Below are 22,678 nucleotides of genomic sequence, written 5' to 3' on the forward strand. Positions count from 1 at the left end.
GTGGACTAATGATCCATGATTATTTAGGATGGGCTAAACCAATGAGATAATCCATGGATAGTACATGGAGCTTAACCCATGGAGCCTAATTAATATGAAAGGTCATTAGGGTTTACAAGGTGTAACCCTAGCATTTGCTACACTATAAATAAACCCACATAGAGCCAAAATCGATTGCCACAACATTCTTGGAGAGTGTGTATTGATTTTGTGCTAAATAATGTATTCTCACAACCCTCCTCTTTCATATTGGTGTTTGTGAACAATTCGAGGCATCACACTTGATGTGCTCAAGCTTTCAAAGGTCAAGAACTACAAGTCCTTCTAAGAGGTAAGTCATCTAACTAGTTGTATTGTTCATTTGACAATTTGTATGCTAGTTAGGATATATGCTTTGGAAAATTGAAAATATGCATATATATTTAGAGAAAACATAGATCCAAAGCATTTAGGGTTGCATGTGCACCATAGGAGTGTTATAAAGCTCAAAACCTAACAATGGTATCAGAGACTAGGATTGTTTTCTATTATACTTGATGCTTGTTAATTTTCAAAGTTGATAAAAAAAATCGATTTTCTGACCTCTGACTGATGAACTCGTCGAGTCCACTGGCTGACTCGACGAGTCCACTCAGTAACTAGGGCAACTCGATGAGTCAGTTCATGCACGTGTCGAGTCCATGACTCTGGATGCAGAATTTCGAGTTTTCTTGGCCTAGATTAAATTAGAATCACTATTACAACCTGTTTTACATCATTAGATCTGATTTTTATGATATGGTAGTGATTATGCTCATCTAATCTCAAGATAATTATCAAAGTTTTAAGATAATTTTTTATTTATATGATAGACAAAGTTGCTTTCAAATTGTTGACTTGATATTGTTGTGTTTATGAGTTTAGCTAGTTCAATCTTGAATTATATGAAAATTTATTTGTTGAAAAACTAATCAAAATGATTTTAATGACCTCGATAACTTGTCCTCAAGTTACGGAAAATGAAAACTCTCATCTTTAAAAATGCATTAGACTCATAAGTTATGAATTCCAAGAGTTATCAAAAGATAGTTGTCAAAATTATTATGATAGTTGTTAGTTTATATGTTAAACCAATTACTTGTATCATTTGATATGAAACTATTATGAGTTAGTTTAGATCATGATTAAAAAATTATATGATAATTTTCCTTGTTAGAATTTATCTAAATGCTCTTTAATGAATTCCATAGCTTTTCCTCAAGTTATGGAACATGAAATGTCTTATCATAAATGCTTTAATGAACTCCATAACTTGTCCTCAAGTTATGGAAAACCAAGAGACCTTTCATAAAAGCAACATTAAACTCATAAGTTATAGAAATGAAGAGTTTTGACAAGTTTCACAACTTGCCCTTAAGTTATGGTATTTGTAAAGTCTCATTAATGAAACTTTAATTCCAAACCCTAGAGTTTTAAAAATAAAAAATTCAACCATTATATTTTATAATATTATAAGTTTAATAATATATGTATGTATAAAACAAGTAAGTATTACCACTAATAGGCCTCAATCACGAAGTCGGTCTATAAGGGGGGTATAAGGTTATTTCCAATAAAATGACGGTTTAATGGGTATCCACTCTCACCCACCTCTTCCTTTACTAGTGGAGGGTCGTTAGCAGAATGGATAGGATAAGAAAATGTGATAATTAATTCTCATTAAAAGTATAATGATAAATATAAAAGCAACTAAACTTTTATTAAATTTCCAATCTTAGTTACTTTAGGAAAATGTGAAAAATGGTGCTAATCCATGAAATTACACTTTACACCTTGTTAAATCGTTAGTGGAGCGTGTGTGGTTAACTGACACACTAATCTGAGACTAAAAATGTGTGGCAAAGGGTAGCTTGATGTTAATCATAACTCAATGGAGCGTGTGTGGTTAACCGACACCTTGATTAGGTGATTTGTAACATTGAGTGTACAAAGCTAATTTGCATGGTTATTCACACCTTGTTTGTGATCCTCGGCATCCCAATCACAAACTTAAAGAGCACAATCGATATTTAAACATGCTATTGAAAAGTTTAATGAATCTCAAAGGATTTAGGAATTTCAATTCATTTAAAACTTAAAAATCCATTTCGTTTTTCATGGTGGAAATTGGTAAATCATCATTTACCCACCTTCAAATATTTTACAATTGGATTACGACATCCCTTTTTGCAATTGTAAAATATTGTGTTGGGTCCTAGCCTTAATATTTTTTTTTGGGTGTTATATTAAGGACTTAAATCAACTAACTTGAATTTGTCCCTTTATAGATGTGTAGGTTAAACAACTATGGTCTTCCCAAATCTGTTGGAAAAGGCCTTCCACATGAAGATGATATTACACATTATCATACTTCAATCCCTCCACTTCCTCCAATTATCCTCTCTGACCTACATGTTCGAAGACTTGAAAAGTTCAAGGTCACTTAGGTCCTATTGGTGAGCAAACATGAAGATGGAAGATCTGTGTGTGCACATGTCTTGGATATGAAGTCACACATTGACAAGCTGGGAATGTTAGGAGTCGATGTCTCAAGGAAGTTGGTTGTTGAATTGGTTCTTCAGTGACTTCCCGAGTCGTATAGTCAGTTTGTTAAAGACTACTATATGACAGACCACGACATGACCCTAATTGATCTTACGTATTTGCTAACTGCTGTCGAATCAACAATGATTTGGTGCACTGGTAAAGCAAATTTGATTGGAAGATCTACTTCCCAAACTTCCATGGACATTATCAATGGATACATTGGATGTCCAGAAAAATATTTCTTTTTCCAAGGGGAAGGGAAAGGCTAAGTCTGAGTTTTCCAGTGTACCATTCCAAAAGAGTCCATATGTTTCTTTTGCAAAAAGAAGGGGTATGGTTGTGAAGCTACCCTGACTACCTGAGAGATCTAAGAGATGGTATAATCAAATCGCATGGTTCTACTTCAGGTAAGTCAACTATGTTACTCTATTAAGTTCTTATCTATAGATTCTTAATACATGATGTGATAAGATTATATTTTGATGTTTTGTAGGATCAAAGGAAGCTTAAAAGAAAGGCATGCAGAGTCTGATCGCGAAGCGATGGTTTTTGATCGCATGGTTCGATGATCGGATTTTTGAGCTGCTGCTTAAGAGTTATGATAGATTTCTTAGAAATTTATAATAACATAGTTTTCATTTGTAATTGCATTGTAACACAAAATTTTTTTCCGCAATTATATAAATAAAGAAAAAAAATTATTTTATCTTATTTTATATTCCCTTGCAATGGCACATGTGAAAATTTATGTTTGTATTTTTAGCAATATGGATTTGATTCTTTCATTTGTGGTAATGTCTAAATTTACCAAATAAGGAAAGATTCTCATCAGCCATGTTTCAATTGGACAAAAACTTGGGATCATGCAACTTGTATTGTATGATGAATGAGAACCTTCATTTTTAGGAAATTAGGACTAATTCCTTGGTCATATACAAATGTCATTTAAGTGAAGGACTGGGGATCGGGTACACTTGGTTGTGTACTGGTCAGGTCCACCACAAAGAATAATAAGACTATTCGTTATGGTTTACTAAAGTTAGTAAATATGGTTATTTTTACAAGATTAAGTAAAATTCTGATTCATTGAAAAGTCTCAATGTATAGCAGAATGAATAAGAAGAATCACAGTCGACAGAAAGATAAAAGTTTCTGCAATCTGAAAAGATGGGAGAGTACGTGAGTATCATGTTTTATTATCATCTTAATGATTATGAAAACCATGTCAAAAAATTGATCCTCTAAGGACGCCTTAGTGCATTTTGTTTTTGATAATAAGAGGAATCAGGAATTGTTGAAATGATTAAATCAATTAAGATGAACCATACTTCGTTCCAAAATCAAATATTAGAGTCATACTCCAAGATTGTACATTGAGTGACATATCAACAATGTAGAGTAAAATCTATTCTACTCTTGTACATTTTGAAATTGGTAAGTTGTAATGTTTTCGATAAAACAAAGATCAACTAAGACCGATTGTCAAAAGTGTTTGCCTTGATAAGAAATCGCACTAACTCTTGAATATTTGTTTGTCAAGTAATGTTTCTTGATAGAGAGAAACTTATATGTTAAGAGTTCAGTCTGAGTCTTAAAGATCTTGAAAAGTTTAAAGAACTAGTCAAGAGTCAACCTATCGTTAATCACTAGCACACGACTTGAGGTTTGTAACATATCGTGTTGACATATTCTTATTGTTTTGCCCATTCCAATTGGTTGACTATGCATGTGAGTTCTATGAGTTCTCAATGGTTTGCATTACAACCTGGAAGCAATGGTAGGCCCTTGTGCTACCAGGTGGCAAGGAGTTAAGATTGAACAAGTTCAGTCCATATGAGTTTGGATTTTTTTACTAACCTTGTCATGTGATTATGTTTTTGAGAAATTTACATGGATAGGAACACATACACCATAAAAAAAAACTAAGTGTCATAAGGTTTCTCTCCAATTCATGAAAATGATTGTGAGGAAACGCTTTCACAAAGTAGATTTTTAAGAGTTAGCAATTGTGATATTTGCACTCTCAAATTCGATTATGATTATGACATCGCTCTTCATAGTTCGAATTGTGAGAAATGAAAAAGGTCTAAACATTTGAGACTTATTTCTGTAAGTTCTAAAATTGTTTAGACACACATATGAGCTTTCTAATAAAAGGTGTGTGAGCTTAGATAAAGGCTTATCGAAGCATCTCATGTCAAAAATCTGAACTTTGGTAAGAAAGTCAATAAATTATTGTTTTCTAGAAGTCCAGCTGATTTCTGGATTTATGTCATAGCTAGTGAGAGCATAAATGTTATGCAAGTAACAAAATAATTTTTATGCTAGTGGGAGAATAATTATTATGGTAAGTGCTGCCAGTTAGCAATGTTAATTATATAAAACAAAATTTTCAATAGGCAGAGTTGCATGGTTGAAAAGTTGTTTAGCTATAATTAAGGGAGAGGAACTTATACTTCATTTCAATTGTAAAAGTTTAGATTGAGATTTTAATCAAATTTAGTCAATGATTTGTATGAATACCAAGTTGAAATGCTTCACCATTGGAAATTATATATATGAAAACATTATAGCAAAAGACTGGTCAAGTATCTTGTCTTTATGTAAGACATTATGAACCATATCTCATATGCTTCGGGTATAGGATCGATTGCATATGCTATAATATTCATGTGTTAGGTCATTTAGAGGACTAGAACTGGATATGACTAAAGTTATTAAACAACTACTAAGAACAATCCAAGGTTTGCCAAAGATTGGTTGCTTATGGATAGTTGGAAGTATAATAATGGATGGACCATACTGACATTATTATGAATAGACAGGATTCTATTTACGATGAGTTGTCGTATGGAAAATTTAGAAATGTTTCCAAATGGGAGTTGAATATCAAGAATTTATGAGAAAGTTAGAAACATTTATGCAAGAAGGATGTTTAAAGGAATGTGCTTTGAATATGAGACTTCGGATCTATGGAATTGTCAAGTAACAATCTCCAATGGAAAGTTTTGTAATTGACAAAGTCTCTATGACTTGTGTAAAAAGGATCACTTCATATAAGTTTAGAATCTGACAAATTACAGTAAATGGCAAGAAATTGGGATTCTTAAACTTATGATAAGGATTTGGAATTGTGAAATGAGTATCGTTGGAAATGTTTACAATTGATCTATTTCACAAAGTAAGGACCATAGGTAAATATAGTGTGCATGCTTGGAGCATGGGATAGCTATTGTTTTAATTCAAGTATTAGTTAATAAATCGAAACAATATACAATGAAAAACGTGTAATAAATATGGTGATTGAATAAAATGTGTTTTATTTATATTCAAAAGTTTTGGGGCCATATAGGATTAGTATTGTTCTTGTGTTTCACTTTGCATGTTTTCACATCCCAAATAATGGGATTATTCAAACCATCTACAGTTGATCATACTTTGGAAGTAGGTAATGGGGCTAGACTGTCATGAGTTGGATTGTAGATTGTCTAAGGCGTTAGACATAGAAAAAGTTTGCTACACCATTCATGAGTGCTCCTGAAATAAGATTTGAGTATTGGATTCAACATGCACTCACCTGAATTACTTCGTGGAATTTATCATGAGTAATTGTGAGATGATAATATCATATAATTTTCAAACTAAGATATATGAGTTGTTGACTACAAGTTGGTTGTACATTGATGATACGAAAATGCATCAGTAACTTGATGTTATAAAACGTATCATTGTGCATGACTTAATGAATAGTTAGTTTAAACATATAATGTCAAAGTTTATCTGTTACTTTTATCCTAAGAGGATTAAAAGAGATATCTTGGGCCTCTCGATGGTTCTGTTTTGACTATGTGTCAGGCCCGACCAAAACTAAATTCATTCGTTTAGTTATGTTCTATGTCAGACGAATCAGAAATCGAGAAACAAATTGCAGAACAATAAGTATGACTATGTTCCATGTATTTGTCTGCATAGATATATTGAGAACAGAGGAATATATGATCCCTTATTTGAAGGGCGCGTTACTGACTAGGTCAAAGTTAGACAGCGACTTTTAAAAGCGTACGATTGCTAAGTCGGATCCTGAAGTTGCATTGACAATTATGCTTATTAGACTTATCCAAGTTGGAGACAGTTCGATTTGGTGCCTAAGCTCATAGCTATAATTAGGATGTACTTGACCCTATTGTAGCATGGTCCTTTTGGGTTGTCTTCACAAGTGCAATTTTATAGGATGGACTTTTGTTAATAAGGTTATTTATGATTTAGTAATATATTACATTTATAATATATTAATATGAAATCATATTATTTAATTAGTATTGATCAAGAATTAATCTAGAAATAATTTTGTGATCAAAAGAGAGTAATTAAATATATGGGGACTGATTATGTAAATCAATGATTCTTATAGTGTGGGCTAATGATCCATGGTTATTTAGGAAGGGCTAAACCAATGAGATAATCCATGGAAAGTCTGGAGGTTAACCCATGGAACCTATTTAATATGAAAGGTCATTAGGGTTTACAAGGTGTAACCATAGCATTTGCTACACTATAAATAAACCGCCTTAGAGCCAAAATCGGTTGCAAAAACATACTTGGAGAGTGTGTATTGATTTTGTGCTAAATAACTTATTCTCTCAAGCCTCCTCTTGCATATTGGTGTTTGTGAACCATTAGAGGCATCACACTTGAGGTTCTCAAGCCTTCAAAGGTCAAGAAATACAAGTCCTTCTAAAAGGTAAGTCATCAAACTAGTTGTATTGTTCATTTGACAATTTGAATGCTAGTCAGGATATATGCTTTGGAAACTTGAAAATATGCATGTATAATTAGAGAAAACATAGATCCAAAGCATTTAGGGTTTCATGTGCTCCATATGAGTGCTATAGTGCTCAAAACCCAACATTCATAACACCCTGAAACGTAGGAGAAACAACGAGAACTGATGTAGGTAGAAGTGTAGATGTTTGTGGTGGAGACGAAGGTGGTGGTAGTGGAACATTTGTAGTTTCATTGGCTGATGTTGAACTCCCATCACCCATGTTAACATTTGAGTCCATAACATTTGAGTCCATAATAGATATTTTCTCAGGGATGTTTGAAATTCTACCCTCCTCCATATTGGAGTCGAAAGTAGGAACCCAAGGTGGTGTGACTGATGTCTTCTCAAGGAGCAAAGTGATAATTTGTTCACCAAAATTGATGTTTATTACCATATTAGATACATTCACAATGACATAAGTAATACATATCCCCTCAAAATTCAATTTGAAATTGGTATCCTTCCTAGGTGAAATATGAAAATTATAATCACAATTCTCAAAAAATCGCCTTCATTTGCTTCGATGTGTCTATCAATCTCTATCGTCGTAATAGTGTTGGATCTTGAACAGAATGCAGTTCGTTATTGAAAGTTCTAACTGTCACACCCCCAAACCTGAACGGAAGAAACATTTGGGAGCGGAGGATGTCATGTAGTTCGTCTAGGCGGCATATATCTGCAATGTTACTTTGTGTTGTTGCATTGACTTCTTGAATCTGGCATTGAGATCCTTGACTGGTCGATTTGGCTAGCTATTTTATCCATGATGACAGGTAGCGCCCTATCAGTTGGACCTCCATTGCTAACGTCGTATAAGTCTCGAGACATCCCATATGGAGGGCACACTCCTTGTTGTCGCCTCCATTGGTGAATGAGGTTTCCCCACATGGGGGTTGGTCCTTGAAAACCTTTCCTGATTGTAGGAGGTCGATTGGCTGGTTGTGGATTGTACACTTCAGGTTCTGTATTAGTCCCTTCTGAATCTTCTTTCTCCTCAATTGGTTCCTCTTCTTCTTCTTCTTCATCATCCATAATTTCTTATGGATCCTCTTCTGAATCATCCTCAATCCATCCTCCATTGCCTTGGTTTGGGTAGTAGGGGTCCCCTGGTAGATGGTATCCAACCATTGCGTCTGTGCGAGAATAGGTATATGAGAATTGTCTAAACAGTAAAGCATATAAACTTGAACATCAAGGTTAAACTATTTCATTTACAAAATACTACTATAGTCTTCTAAATGTTATGTTTGATTCTAAAGATTATATGTTTGGTAAGTTTTAAACTTGTTGTCCACTGCAACTATTCCCTGGCACATGTTAGTCGGCCCTCGGATAAATATAGTTGATTAGACTATATTCATCCTAGTCCCGAGTACATATTCCAAGGCATACCTATAGTGCACAACTCATCTATAATACTTCTATATTGTTTTCCTTATGATATTGTTACTGTTATGTAATGTATGCATGTATACTTTTAATAAAACTATATTTTTAAAAGTATATCTCTTAATTAAAGTGTTTTTGCCCAGTTATGTTTATAGTTGTATATTAAAAATGGTTTTTATATATTTAGTTCACTATAAACAGTGCTCTGATACCAATTTGTCACACCCCCAAACCTGAACGGCGGAAACATTCGGGGGTGGAGGACGTCATGTACAGTATCATAACAATTGAATAGTAAAGAAAGTACACACCACCATAATATATATTTGAAAAGTTTACATGATTGTTGTATTACATGTTTCGAAAGTCAAATACAATATGATGCTCCTAAAGATGTTACTAACGCCAGAGTTTGTGTTCTAGCTTTTGTATTTCGCCCCGAGGGCAATACTCTGCAAGTAGAAGCTTCTTCATAGCTTCCCAACCCATAACATTTGCTACAGGTAGAGCTAAGGATTTGACTCGACCGTTCCACCAAGTCAGGGCTTTGTCAAGGAAGGTGCAGGCGACAAACTTTACTTTGTCAGACTCCAAACAGGCACATATTTCGAGGATTGATTCGATTTTCTCGAACCATCGAGTTAGGGAAATGAAACCTCCAGTGCAATCGAAGGATGTGGGTTTCGCGTTCATGAAGACTTTATAGGAACCCCCTCTTCGGTGTCCCTGGCTGTCTTCCGGGTTTTGGGGCTGAGAACCACCTCTTGAATTACCATGGTTCATTTGTGACATGGCTGCCACCACTGCGGCAGTCAGGACTGTCTGAAGTGATGCGAGATCAAATTGAGGAGGAGGTGGTGGCGGAGAAGGATTGTTGTTGTTCTTTGAGCTGGGTCTCTTTCTTGGAGGCATCTTGATCTAAAAAGATTAGGAAAGAGAGGATCATAAGTCCTCTGAATTAAATCAAGAGATATGGAACAGGGGATATCTCATCAAGACAGATATAGCATTATATCAAGCGATAAAGTAGGAAAGAGTTATCAAGGTAGAACATTTTATCGCTAGAAGAATGATCAAGTAACAACGCGTATACGAGGATTTCTACAAAGGATCGGCTCGAGAAATACTCCCATAGTATTTCATGGTTCGCTGCAGAGACGAATCGTTGTTCGGGTATTGGGTAAGTTTTAGGCATGCCGTACACCACAGTCACTCCCAAGCACATTTTGGCCGTGTCTCGAATGAATATAGTTGGCCAGGCTATATTGATCCTAGACACGACTACATAACTGCCCAGGTTTAACCATAGTACACAACACCCATTTACTTATGTTTTGTTCTACTTGTAGTTACGGATCTCAGCGGTTCGGTAAACATGTATACTTTTGAAAATACTTGTAGGTTGAAGATACTTTTAATTCAGAGCACTTATGCCCTTTAGTGTTTATAGTTTTATACCATGTAAGGTTTGGTATACTTCATTCACTATAAACAAGGGCTCTGATACCAATCTATCACACCCCGAAAACCGAAGGCGGAAACATTTCCGGAGCGGACTCCACGTTGAGTATCAAATCCAATGCACATAGTAAGTAAAGTAAACAACCATTACATTACATATAGAAATTTACATTTGTTTCAAAAGTAAAGTTATACAAGATATACATATGCATCATATTAACAAAAGTTGAGAGATTCTTCTGAGCACTCCGTCTTCACCAAAAGATATCGTCGGGTACCTGTCTAACTTGGAGCTGAGAATACAAGCGGTTTGAAAATCAGCATAAAGCTGGTGAGTTCATAAGATGTTTGTTTTTCTGAAAATGTACCAGTTTCCTTTAGTTTTCCGAAAAGGTTTGTTATACAAGAAAATCCCATATTTTCTTATGTAAAGTTAGTTTAGTTATCATTTGTTACCAATTCGATTACGTGTTGTATTTTACCCCAGGAAAAACCCATATTTTCCTAATTGCAAGACCGGTTGAATATCACAAAGTATAGTTTAATACACAAAACTATATATTGAAAATCATGGGATCACTATCCCGTACTACATATGAAAATACAGATTGAAGACCATGGGACTACCATCCCGGACTAGATACAAGATAATTTGATATATATGAAAATATAGATTTCAAACCATTGGATTACTATCCCGGACAAGAGATAGATTTAAGCCATGATATTATCATCCCGTACTTGATATAGATCGAAATCATGGGATTACTATCCCGAAATAGATATAGATTGAAATCATGGGATTACTATCCCGGATTAGTTATAAGTGTAAACCATGGGATTACTATCCCGTAATAGATATAGATCCAAAACCATGGGATTACTATCCCGTATAAGATATAGTTAAAAACCATGGGACTAACATTCCGTACAAGTTATAGATACATTATAAAAAGTAGATATGGAATCGAAACAAAGTTAGAACCAAACCCAAAACGATACTGTGAATAAACTTATATTAATACATATTGTGAGTCGGGTAACCATGCTGATACGACAACGAGACCTCCTTGACGCTTGTCAGACGTCGGACGATATCCAGAAATTTGTCACCCCAGGCGTGCCCGCCTAACTGTAGCTAGCAGTTATGGTGTGGGATTGTCAGTCCCGAATAGATCTATTCACAAATTCCTCGCTCTCCCTCCAGGAGACTCTGATTACACTTCCGGGGAGGATTTACTGATCATCCATAAAGGGTAGTGACTAACTCACAAACTAGTGCTAAACTATTCACAGGGTTCTCATACGATATCAAACATACAAAAGATTATGAAACATAATACAGTGAATATAGATACATACAATGAAACTATCTGACGATACATTCAAATGATACGTAGATAAACTGAATCAAACATAGTTTATCTAATAACTTTATATACATATTAGTACCTGATAAAACGAACACTAAAGAATCCAAAACTATTCCCATAATAATTTGATTAGTTTGGTTATTTTCTTAACTAAAATCCATTTAGTTGTAGTTGATAAATCATCCCTTATGCTCAGCATAATACATAAGGGGTAAAAGTATTTATAAATAAATTTGCCAGATATTATTTGAAACACATCAATGTTATGTTTTGAAAACAGTTATAGTTTGTTTGTATCCCCCCCCCCCCCCTGAAAACATTGAAAAACACGGAAAAAGCATAGGGGTATGAACTCACCGGACGAGAAATGTGGCGATTTTGGATGCTAAGCGTTGGTTCGGGGCTTGCAAACGTACGAGATTCCTATGTAGAATGAAAAGATACACATTTGTATCTAATTAGGACTTTGGTTACTTAATTGTTAAGGACAAACACTTTTAGTCGCGGAAACACCCCATTTCAAGTGTTTGGAAGGACCCGGGTGGCGTTTAAGGACGTGTAATGATGCGAGGGACTTGGGAAATGAGTTTACTCCCCAATAGTAAACTCCCTAATGTAGTTTTCGGCCATAACACCCATTCCCCATGAGTTTACGGCCGTAAACTCATGGTGGGGTGGTTTATGGTGCTTAATGGGTCATAAATGGCTAATATCACTTGGGAATGCTTGGAATAATATTTCCTAAGGCTTGGAATTAATTTATAACATCACATGACTCACTTAAGGGAGTTTACGGCCTTGGCATGGAGCCTATGGCCGTAAACTCTCATACTCCCTTGAATAAGTGATTTTAATGTCCCAAAGTTAATCACATGTGATTCTAAAAATTCCTACAAGCCTTGATATGATTTTTGGGCACAATATGACATGTTTTTAGGATTTTACGGCCATGGGACACATGCTACGGCCGTAAACTCTCAAATTATGAGTTTTGTGGTGTTTAAAGCCCCTATACTATTTTTGGTTGGTTCTATGATTTATTCCAAGGCTTTTGGTGGTGTTGGATGGCTTTCTAACACCTTGAAAATGAGTTTACACCCATGGTTGAGGAGTTTACGGCCCAAGCACATGCCTTGGCCATAAACTCACATAAATCCCCCAAAATTTATGTTTAAAGTCTTCTAAGTCCATTACCAAATTTCTAAAAGTCATATCTAGGTCTAGTTTGAGTCATGGAAGGGTTTAAGGGCTTAAAAACCCTTTAAATATGTGTTTACGGCCTAGGCACCTTCTAGGGCCATAAACTCATATACAAGGTTCTGAATCATGATTTACGGTATTCTAGGTCCATTCCATAAAGTCATCTAGCCATATCTAAGGTCCAATTGTGGTTTGGAAGGGTTTTGTTGCTCCAAAAACCCCCCATTTAGATGAGTTTACAACCTAGGGCTATTCTAGGGCTGTAAACTCATGATAATGGTCCTAATCCATGGTTAAATCTCGAATTTGAAGGCTAGAGAGGTTACATAACAAGTTAGGGAAGGTACCTTAGAGATTTGAGGCCTTAAATTTGAGTTTTGGACCCTTGAACTTGGATTTAGGAGAGAGGTTAGAGAGAGAGTAGATAGAGGAAGAAAAAGCTTCAAATGAACGTTTTAACATGTTTAAATAGGTCTCAAAACTTGGACACGATGGAATTCTACCCGATACCGGCATTAAACGAGGCTTTTGGTCGCACCCGATTAAGTTACCGTAACCCGGCAGGAACGTTTCTAAACTTTTTGAAATAAACATTTTGGGCTAATTTCAGTAGTTCCTAAGGGGTTTGGACACTCATTAAATTATAATAAATATATAAGTTTAATTAATTTAACCCAAATCGGAAATGAAACGAATTGACTAACGGCAAATTTTTACGGGTAGAACAAGTTTTCGACGATGGAAAACTTCGGGTTGTTACAACATAATACCGTAATAATTTTCTATCCTGTAAGTTTTCATAACCGTACTCTGATGGATTTGCCTCTAGCGATGTTCTTTAGGTGTCGAAATGTTATGACACTTGTCACCCTTAACGTGCCGGTCCGGCTGTAGATAACAACCAGGGTGCGCGATCATCAGTTCCGTATAGATCTATACACACTTATCACATTCTCTGGACGGGGACTCTGGTTATAAAATAGGGCTTTCTTGTATACCTTGATAGGTACGATGAAGACGAATGACTCACATATTCTCAATTAAGTCACATATTTTGAAATGTATATGTTTATGTCCAAAATGATTACCCTTGTCATGATATGTTATGCTAACAAATAAATTAAGCATGTTATTATTTATAAACACATTTCATCCCGATAGGGTAAAGTGGTGTCATAAGATGTTTTTCATGCCAACATTTTCGTATGATAGTTATAACAACATTATGAAAAGTATACCAAAAGATTGATGTTTTTTCACACGAGTTTAACCGTGTGTTTACTTGTATCCCCCCCCCCCCTCCCCACCCCCTTAAAAGTGTTTAAAAGCATTTGAAAGTGTGGTGATAGGGGTATGAACTCACTTGGTAAGAATGACGGTTTGAAGAAGACGATGTTTAACTCGGGCAACATTTCGACAAGAAAAGAAGCAAGTTTCTTGGGAACTTTGGGACTTCGGGCTTCCGTCAAGGCTTGGATACATAACTAGGGAATCGGGGTAGTCTCGGGATGCTTAACATAGAGTAAAAGTGGGGAAGGGGAGTAAAATTGAGCAGCCAACACCAAAGCCCTTGGTTTCTATTTATAAGGTGAATTTTTGGGATTCACGTCGTGAACATGGGGAGGCTCACGTCGTGAGTTTTGATCTTATCCCTCCTGTAGACTCGATGTCTAATAGCCCGACTATGGAACACATCAGTCCCTAACTCACGTCATGAACTTCTGGCTCACATCGTGAGTCTGACAATGTGGGGTTTCGTCTCCCGAACTTCACGAATTCATATCTCTCGCATACAAGTTTCGATTTTGACGTTCTTTATATCCACGCGTAGGTGAGATTATGCTAGGAACTGATATGTGCCAGATTCGGGTTATTAGATGTCGAGTCTACGGGAGGGATAAGATCAAAAATCACAACGTGAACCTCCCCAAGTTCACGACGTGAATCCCAAAAATGCACCCTACAAATAGAAACCGAGGGCTTTGGTGTTGGCTGCTCAATTCTACTCCCTTTTCCCACTTTTACTTTGTGCTAAGCATCCTAAGACTACCCCGACACCCCAGTTACATATCCAAGCCCAGATAGAAGCCCGAAGTCCGAAGTTCCCGAGAAACTTGCTTCTTTTCCAGTCGAAGTGTGGCCCGAGTTTATATCGTCTTCTTCAAACCTTCATTCTTACCAAGTGAGTTCATACCCCTATCACCACACTTTCAAATGGTTTTAAACACTTTTAGGGTGCAGGGGAATACAAGTAAACACACAAATTAACTTGTTTGAAAAACATCAATCTTTTGCTATACTTTTCATACTGTTGTTATAACTTTCATACGAAAACTTTGGCATGAAAAACATCTTACAACACCACTTTACCCTCTCAGGATGAAATGTGTTTATAAATAATAACATGCTTTATTTATCTATTTGCATAACATCTCATGACAAGGGGAATCATTTTGGACATAAACATATACGTTTCAAAATACGTGACTTAGTTAAGAATATGTGAGTCATTCGTCTTCATCGTACCTATGAATGTATACAAGAAAGCCCTGTTTTATAACCATAGTCTTTGTCCGGAGAACGTGATAAGTTTGTATAGATCATTACGGGACTGATGATCCCGCGCCCTTGCTGTTAGCTACAGCCGGACCGGCAGGTTAAAGGTGACAAGTGTCATAACAATTCGACGCCTGAAGAACGTCGCTACAGGAAAATCAATCATAGCACGGTCATGAAAACTCACAGGATAGACAATTATTATGGTATTATGTTTTTATGGGAAAAGTAATATTACAGTTATTTTTACGTGAAAATACAAGCTTCTTATAGTTTTGTTTACTAATAAAACTATACATTATTATTTTAAGTATGACATATTTACTTATAAGTTATAGTCTTGGGCATTTAAGACTGCTTCTCACTTTTAGGAAAATATAGGTTTTTCCTGGTTCGATACATTCATTTCATACAAACAATGATTCATAACTCATTTTATAAGAAAATATTGGATTTTCTGGAAAACAAATGTGAACTTTCGAATGGCATACATTTACACAAATATCTACCTATGAACTCACCAAATTAATTTTTTACACTTTTTCTTTGAAATAACTTGTATTCTCCGCGAATCGCTAAACACCAGGTTAGCAACTACTTTTGGGGACTAATTCTGTGGCGTTAGTAACATCTTTTGGAGCATCATATTGTATTTGAATTTTGAAACATGTAATACAACAATCATGTGAACTTTTCAAATATATTATGGTGTTGTGTACTTTCTTTACTATTCAATTGTTATGATATTATACATGACGTCCTTTGCCCCCCGGATGTTTCCGCTGTTCAGGTTTGGGGGTGTGACACTAAAATTCTTAAGTCTTTTCAATACACCAAAACATTCTCTCTTTTTTTTTTCTAAACATCAGAATCAGACACTTCCTTAATCACAACCCCTCGTGATTTGACTTTCATCTTGATCTTTTTAGGTTTCATAGGAATAACGTCTAGATTAGTAACCATATCAACAACTTTCCTAATTGGCTTTTTAGAACCAACACCAATCGACTTCAAAGGAATAGGTTTTGTAACCTTCTTGGGTACCCTCTTTCTAGACTTCTCAGACACATTTTTCTTTGAAACTTCCTTCTTAACTGCTTTAGGCTTCGCAGTTGACTTCATCTTTGTACCCTGTGAATCTTTGGAATTGTCCTTTGTATATTTAAAAGTGATATTCTTAGGAAGAAGACCTATAGGATTTCGATCCATAGAAGCTTTGTATTTAACCAACAAGTTATTGGTAGGAGATACCAAATTAAGCATAACATCCGGAATATGACCAACAACAGGAAAGATCCCCTGATCATTAAGTACTGATTTTGGAATGTGTAACTATGAAATGTACCAACCTCACCATATTCAGGTAATGGAACACCTGCTTGGTTATAAACTTCAAGTAAAATCAAACTTCAAAATCAAGCACTGGAAACCTCTGTTGACTTCTAATAATGCTTGTTTGAAGAAGCAAATTCAACCCATAGTAACAAAGCATAATCCACATTTAACCCATAGTAGATACCCACCATAACAAAGTAGAATTTGATTTTAGCCATATCGAGACCAAAACTCCTTCCAATTAGGTATCAAAGTGTTATTCTAAAAAAAGAAATTCCATACTCCAGTAAGACTTGATATCTTGAAATGACTTATTAGTGAAAAGGAAGGTTGATACCCCATTTCATTGAACATATGCAAGACTTGTTCATTTGTAACCTCCTCGAACGATCCTTCAGACGATAGTTTCAGAATTTCATCAAATTTTTTCTTATGCAACCTCTTCATCTTCTGCGATTCCATATGAAAAGTGATAATTTCCTTTTTTTTCTTTTACATAGCGGTTGATGCAGCAAGAGACAACCACTTCATCGAAATGGCAAAAGAAGAGGATAAAGCATGTGTGAGAATTAAATCATTCATCATTTGAATGAGCATCTGCAATTTATCTGGGTAATCTTTGATCAACAGATTAAACCAAATATTGTTGCATTGAACTTTCATGTTTGTATTAGAGATGTCATCATTTGTTTGTGTTGAATTGATCAACCACAGTGTTTCCAGTAGACATGATGATCGAAAGAAGTTTAAATTTGATTATAAATTAGGGTTAGGGCTCTTTAGGTAAGTGTCAGGAATCAGAAAACAAACACTGAATGATCACGTTGTCTTTTATAACTGGTGTCAAATTCAAATTAAAATTACGTCCCAATAAGCCAATGCCATGTGTAAAGTAGGTTAGTGAACCGTCATTTCCATGTACCACCACATGAAATAGTAATGGACAATTTTTCTTGAACCACAAGAAAATACTGGAACGTCACATCGAATGGATACTTCATCATTCCCAAAATAATTGAACCGTCACTAGCTTCGTTACGAACCAAGACACCATTAGCAAAGGTTGGGCCTCATTCACTTATGGGAATAATAAATGAAATCATAAACCATACTTTGCAAAATCTTCGAATGTATAACCTCAAGGATTTCAGCGCTTTTGTGTACCAAAAAGAAAAGATAGAATCAAAAGTAAAATTTTGGTAATTGTGGTATCAAAGCAACTTTGATATAAAAGCAGTAAGATCACGGGCACGGATACTCTTCCTTTAACATCAAGAAAGATATCAAAGTGCTTGTGTGGTTTCTCTTGAATTACAATCGTTTAGTTATTAATATGTAATGAAGGGCCTTTTTTTAATAAGCTTCATAGGTGACTTCTTTTTCAAATAAGTTAGCAACTTAACATAAGAGAGAATCAGTGTAAGAAAATACTTGTGTGATCAGCATAATCGACAACAAGTAAGATTTGGAAAAATTTGTAAACGCTAATGATCAAAGAAAATGTTCATAGAAAAATCGCATTTCATAATAAGTTAAAAAGTTGGATCTGTTGAGAAGACTCGCGATTAGTACATTTCATTAAGATCGCACATAAGAAATGAAAATGAGATTTTGAACATTTGAAATTTGTACAGTGAAACATAAGGTTTCGTGAAAATCTATAACAATAAATTGTTCATCGTCAATTCCTTTTGGTTAAGTTGGTTGGGTTTCACCCTCATCATGGAAAAATTAATTAGGATCATAAACACAGAACTGTGACATACCTACATCCTAGTTGTTTTTGACCAGATATGTCATGCGTATGAGTTATTGTGTGTGAATGTAAGAATTTTAGGGTGAAAAAGATTGATTATGAAAATTCAATGTACCTCCGCAAAAGAATGTAGCCAACCAGTTATCTCTTAACTCAAATTGAGAAGAGAAAGGTAGCTCTTGGACTATTGTTAATACAACCTATTCGGATGAAATTTTCAAGAGAAAAATATCAATTAAGGTTTCATGAAAAATGAGTCATTGAGGCTTTAGACCACATTATGTAGCACTTCTAGGGACACATAACTAGTATATATGTTGCGAATGATACATGTTTCGTTTTGAGCTTTGCTTTTACATGTCTATGAGCAACATATTGTTATAATGAACTTCCCAAACACTAAAAAATAAGAAAAATATTTTTTTTATTGTTGACATGCAAACAATAATAAAAGACAAAAAAATAAAGAAAATCTTTTTCGGTTTTTGATTCTTAGATAGCAAAGACAAAAATATAAAAAGTCTTTTTTTTGTTTTTGGCTTTTTCTTAGAAAAACAAAAAATAGGATATCACTAGCATTGATCATTCGTTATGGATAACTAATAGTTGTCAAGAGTATCAACACTTCCCATTTTCTATTGTCTCACAAATGCATATGTTTCCCATTCACTATTGCATCACATATGAGTAAGCTTCCCATTCGCTATCGCTTCCTACTTGTATATGCTTCTTATTCGCTATGACTTTCGATTTGTATGCTTCTCATTCGCTACTGCTTCCCATTTGTATATGCTTCTAGTTCGCTATCGCTTCCCAATTGTTCTCACTTCTCATTTGTCATTACTTCCATAAGTCTTAGCTTCCCATTCTTCATTACATCCAACAATCCTTAGCTTCCCATTCGTTGGTTGGCAACATTTGTTGAACGAGTCAAAGCTAATGTCGAAAATGTCGAAAACGAAGCGGCTAGAAGTGTTGAACGTGAATAATAACCCCTGAACGAAATTATGTCCGTAAAAAATATTAGTCCAAAAATAGTGAGTATTAGGATCATAACAAGCTTCCATCATTCCCATCCCATTTAAAATTCTCAAAATTATTTTTCATCAAGTTGTTTGTAAAAATATTAGTTACTTAGTCTGTTGTTTTAGCAAAATGAATTTCAATATTTCCATCCTTAACATGATCTTTGATGAAATGGTATCAAAGTGCAATATGCTTTGTTTTGGAATGTTGAACTGAATTATGAAAAATATGAATTGCACTTTGAGAATCACAATATAATGGAATTTTCTGCATGTTAATCGCATAGTCACGTAACTGACTCTGGATCCATATCACTTGAGAAATATAGGGCATAATAACTATGTATTTAGCCTTAGCTGTGGATATCGATACACATGTATGCTTTTTGACTGCCAACTCACAAGCTTCCCATCGAGAAATTAACATCCTCCAGTAGTACTCTTGCGATCCAATTGACAACCTCCTAGATCAACATCAAAGAATGCTTGAATAATGAATCCTGTGTTTGAAGGATATCACAATCCAAGAGTTGGAGTTCGATGCAGATATTGAAAATTATTCTTAACGACTGTGAGATGAGGTTCCTTTGGATTATCTTGGTACTTGGTATAATTACAAACTGAAAACATAATATTAGGTTGACTTGCAGTTTAATAAAATAACAAACCGATCATGCTTCAGTATGCATTTAGTTCAACGACTGACTTATCAATAAAAAATGAATTAAGCGAGTGTCGTCTACCGTGTGAACCTTTGCGTTTGAGCAATTCGTAATTCCAAAGCGTTCAAGCAGATTTCGCATATAGATTTCTTGATTAATAAAGATCCCGTCCCCTATTTAATGAATGCTCAGTCCCAAGAAATGATTGATCTTCCCCATCATACTCATTTCAAATTGACTCTTCATAAGATCTTCAAATTCCTTTGACAACGAAGTATCAGTAGAACAAAATATTATGTCATCGAAATAGAGTAGGGTTAACAAATCCTTGCTTACATTTGGCTATTTTCAAAAAAGTAGTTAGCGTTGAATACCAAGCACAAGGTGTTTCATTCAACTCATAAACGGTTTTGTCAAGGATATAATAATGATCAGGAAATTTATAGTTTACAAATCCAGGTGGCTGCTCAACTTAAACCTTCCCTTCAAGCACAACATTGAGAAATGTGCACTTTACATCCATTTTATAGATGCCAAAATTCTTATGAGTTGCATAAGCAAGAAAAAATCGTACATCCTCGAGTCTTGCGACATGGGAAAAGGTTTCATCGTAATCAATGCCTTCTTATTGAGAATAACCTTTTATGACCAATCTAGCTTTATTGTAAAGTACATTACATTCTATATCCATTTTATTCTTAAAAACCCATTTTAAACCAACTATCAAAACATTTCCAGGTTTGGGATTAGCCTCCAAACTTTGTTTCTCTCAAATTCAGCCAACTCATATTGCATTGCAACAACCCAATCGAGATGTTCTAATGCATTCTTCACTTTTTTGATTTGATTTTTGAAATAAAAACATTGAACATGTAATATTCTTGATGAACATTAAGAACCTCATTCCTAGCTCGAACCTATGCTCATGTTAAAACACAAAAATTAAAATCACCCATAATTTGTTCATTAGGATGATCCATAGTCAATTTCTCCAAAGGTGGAAATGTAGGATTAAGCTCCAAATTTGCATCTTCAAATGTTTCTTCATCTTCATACTCTTCATATTCAATGGAAATATTATCATTAACATGATGATTTTCATTTCCTGGATCATAGTTATCATTTCCATTATTTATTCCACTTGGCACCCGTTCAACTAATGGATTCGCTATTTTTTGCTCCCTCTCAACACCAAATTGTGAAGGTAAGAACTCCCCCTTGACATGGGATTGAGTAGTCATGTGCTCCCCTTCCACTCAACTAGATGAGGAAGTTTGACCCCCTTTTTCATTGACTCTTGGTGTTGATGAAAAATAATCATGTGTGCTTTCGTTAGTGATTGTAGAATCATTTGAATGCTTCAAAATTTCGCTACTTGATTATCTTGTACATTGACCTCAACATCAAAATGCATGTCATGTATACTAAAGAGTAAATAAAAATCAATGTCAAAAATAAGCATTTCCTTAGATTTCTCATTTGATTCAGAAATAATGGGTTTCTTTGAAAATTCTTGTTCAACTCTTTTGACATAGTAATCATCAAACGTGAGCTTAAAAGTTACTTTAACTCTTCAAGTTCATTTCATCATCACCCTATATGTGATAAGAAGATTCCTTCATCAGCTTTCGTCTGAAAATTTTGAAAGATTATCTTTGAAATTCATTATGAAACATCTACACCAAAAACATGGAAAAAGTTTACATTAGGTTTCCTTTTTTAATGATTTCATAGGGTGTGATGTTAAAGCGTCGATGAACGAACGAGCGATTTTATGTAAAACAAGATCTAGAAACTACTTCTACCCAAAAACATTGACATAGATTCGCATAATTGAACATCGTCCTAGCTGCTTCACACAATAAACAATTTCTCCTTTTGACAACACCATTTTGTTATGGTGTGTAACGAGACAAAAGTTATGAGAGATTCCTAATGTGACAACCCGAAACTTCTAGCCATGTAATTGATTTGTGTTCAGCACTAAAACTTGAGTTCACTATCCCTTGTTACATCTTGTGGTTCCACATGGGTGCTATAGACTTAGTATAACCTGGATATAAGTTCTAGGAAGGGTTGGAAAGCACTTAAGTATCACAAAATCGGACCAAACACACCAAATAAGGTGTGTGCAGCCACACACCTGTGTGTATGGCCGTACACCCAACTGCACTCATCCTCAACCTCACACCCAATCCCTCATATGGATGGATACCCCTTCATTCATTCATTTGGATGTTTCTCTTCCCTCTCTCCACTTTCTCTATCTAAAATCATCAACCAAGAACACTTGGAAGGCTTCCTAATTGTGATCTACTCCATCTTCAAGCTAAACATAGTGGTAAACACTTGAATCTCAATCTTAAAACTCATAATGTTCATCATCCCTTGAAGTTGTACGGCCGCACACCTTCATATGGGGTCAGCATACATTCAAATCTCCCAAGTGTGAAGAGCAAACACTTCAAAAATCATCATATCGACTCAAATGAGGTGTGTACGGCCGCACACTCCTGTGTACGGCCACACAC

The sequence above is a fragment of the Lactuca saligna genome, chromosome 5 (assembly GCF_052625555.1).
Source record: "Lactuca saligna cultivar CGN05327 chromosome 5, ASM5262555v1, whole genome shotgun sequence".
NCBI classification, from domain to species: domain Eukaryota; kingdom Viridiplantae; phylum Streptophyta; class Magnoliopsida; order Asterales; family Asteraceae; genus Lactuca; species Lactuca saligna.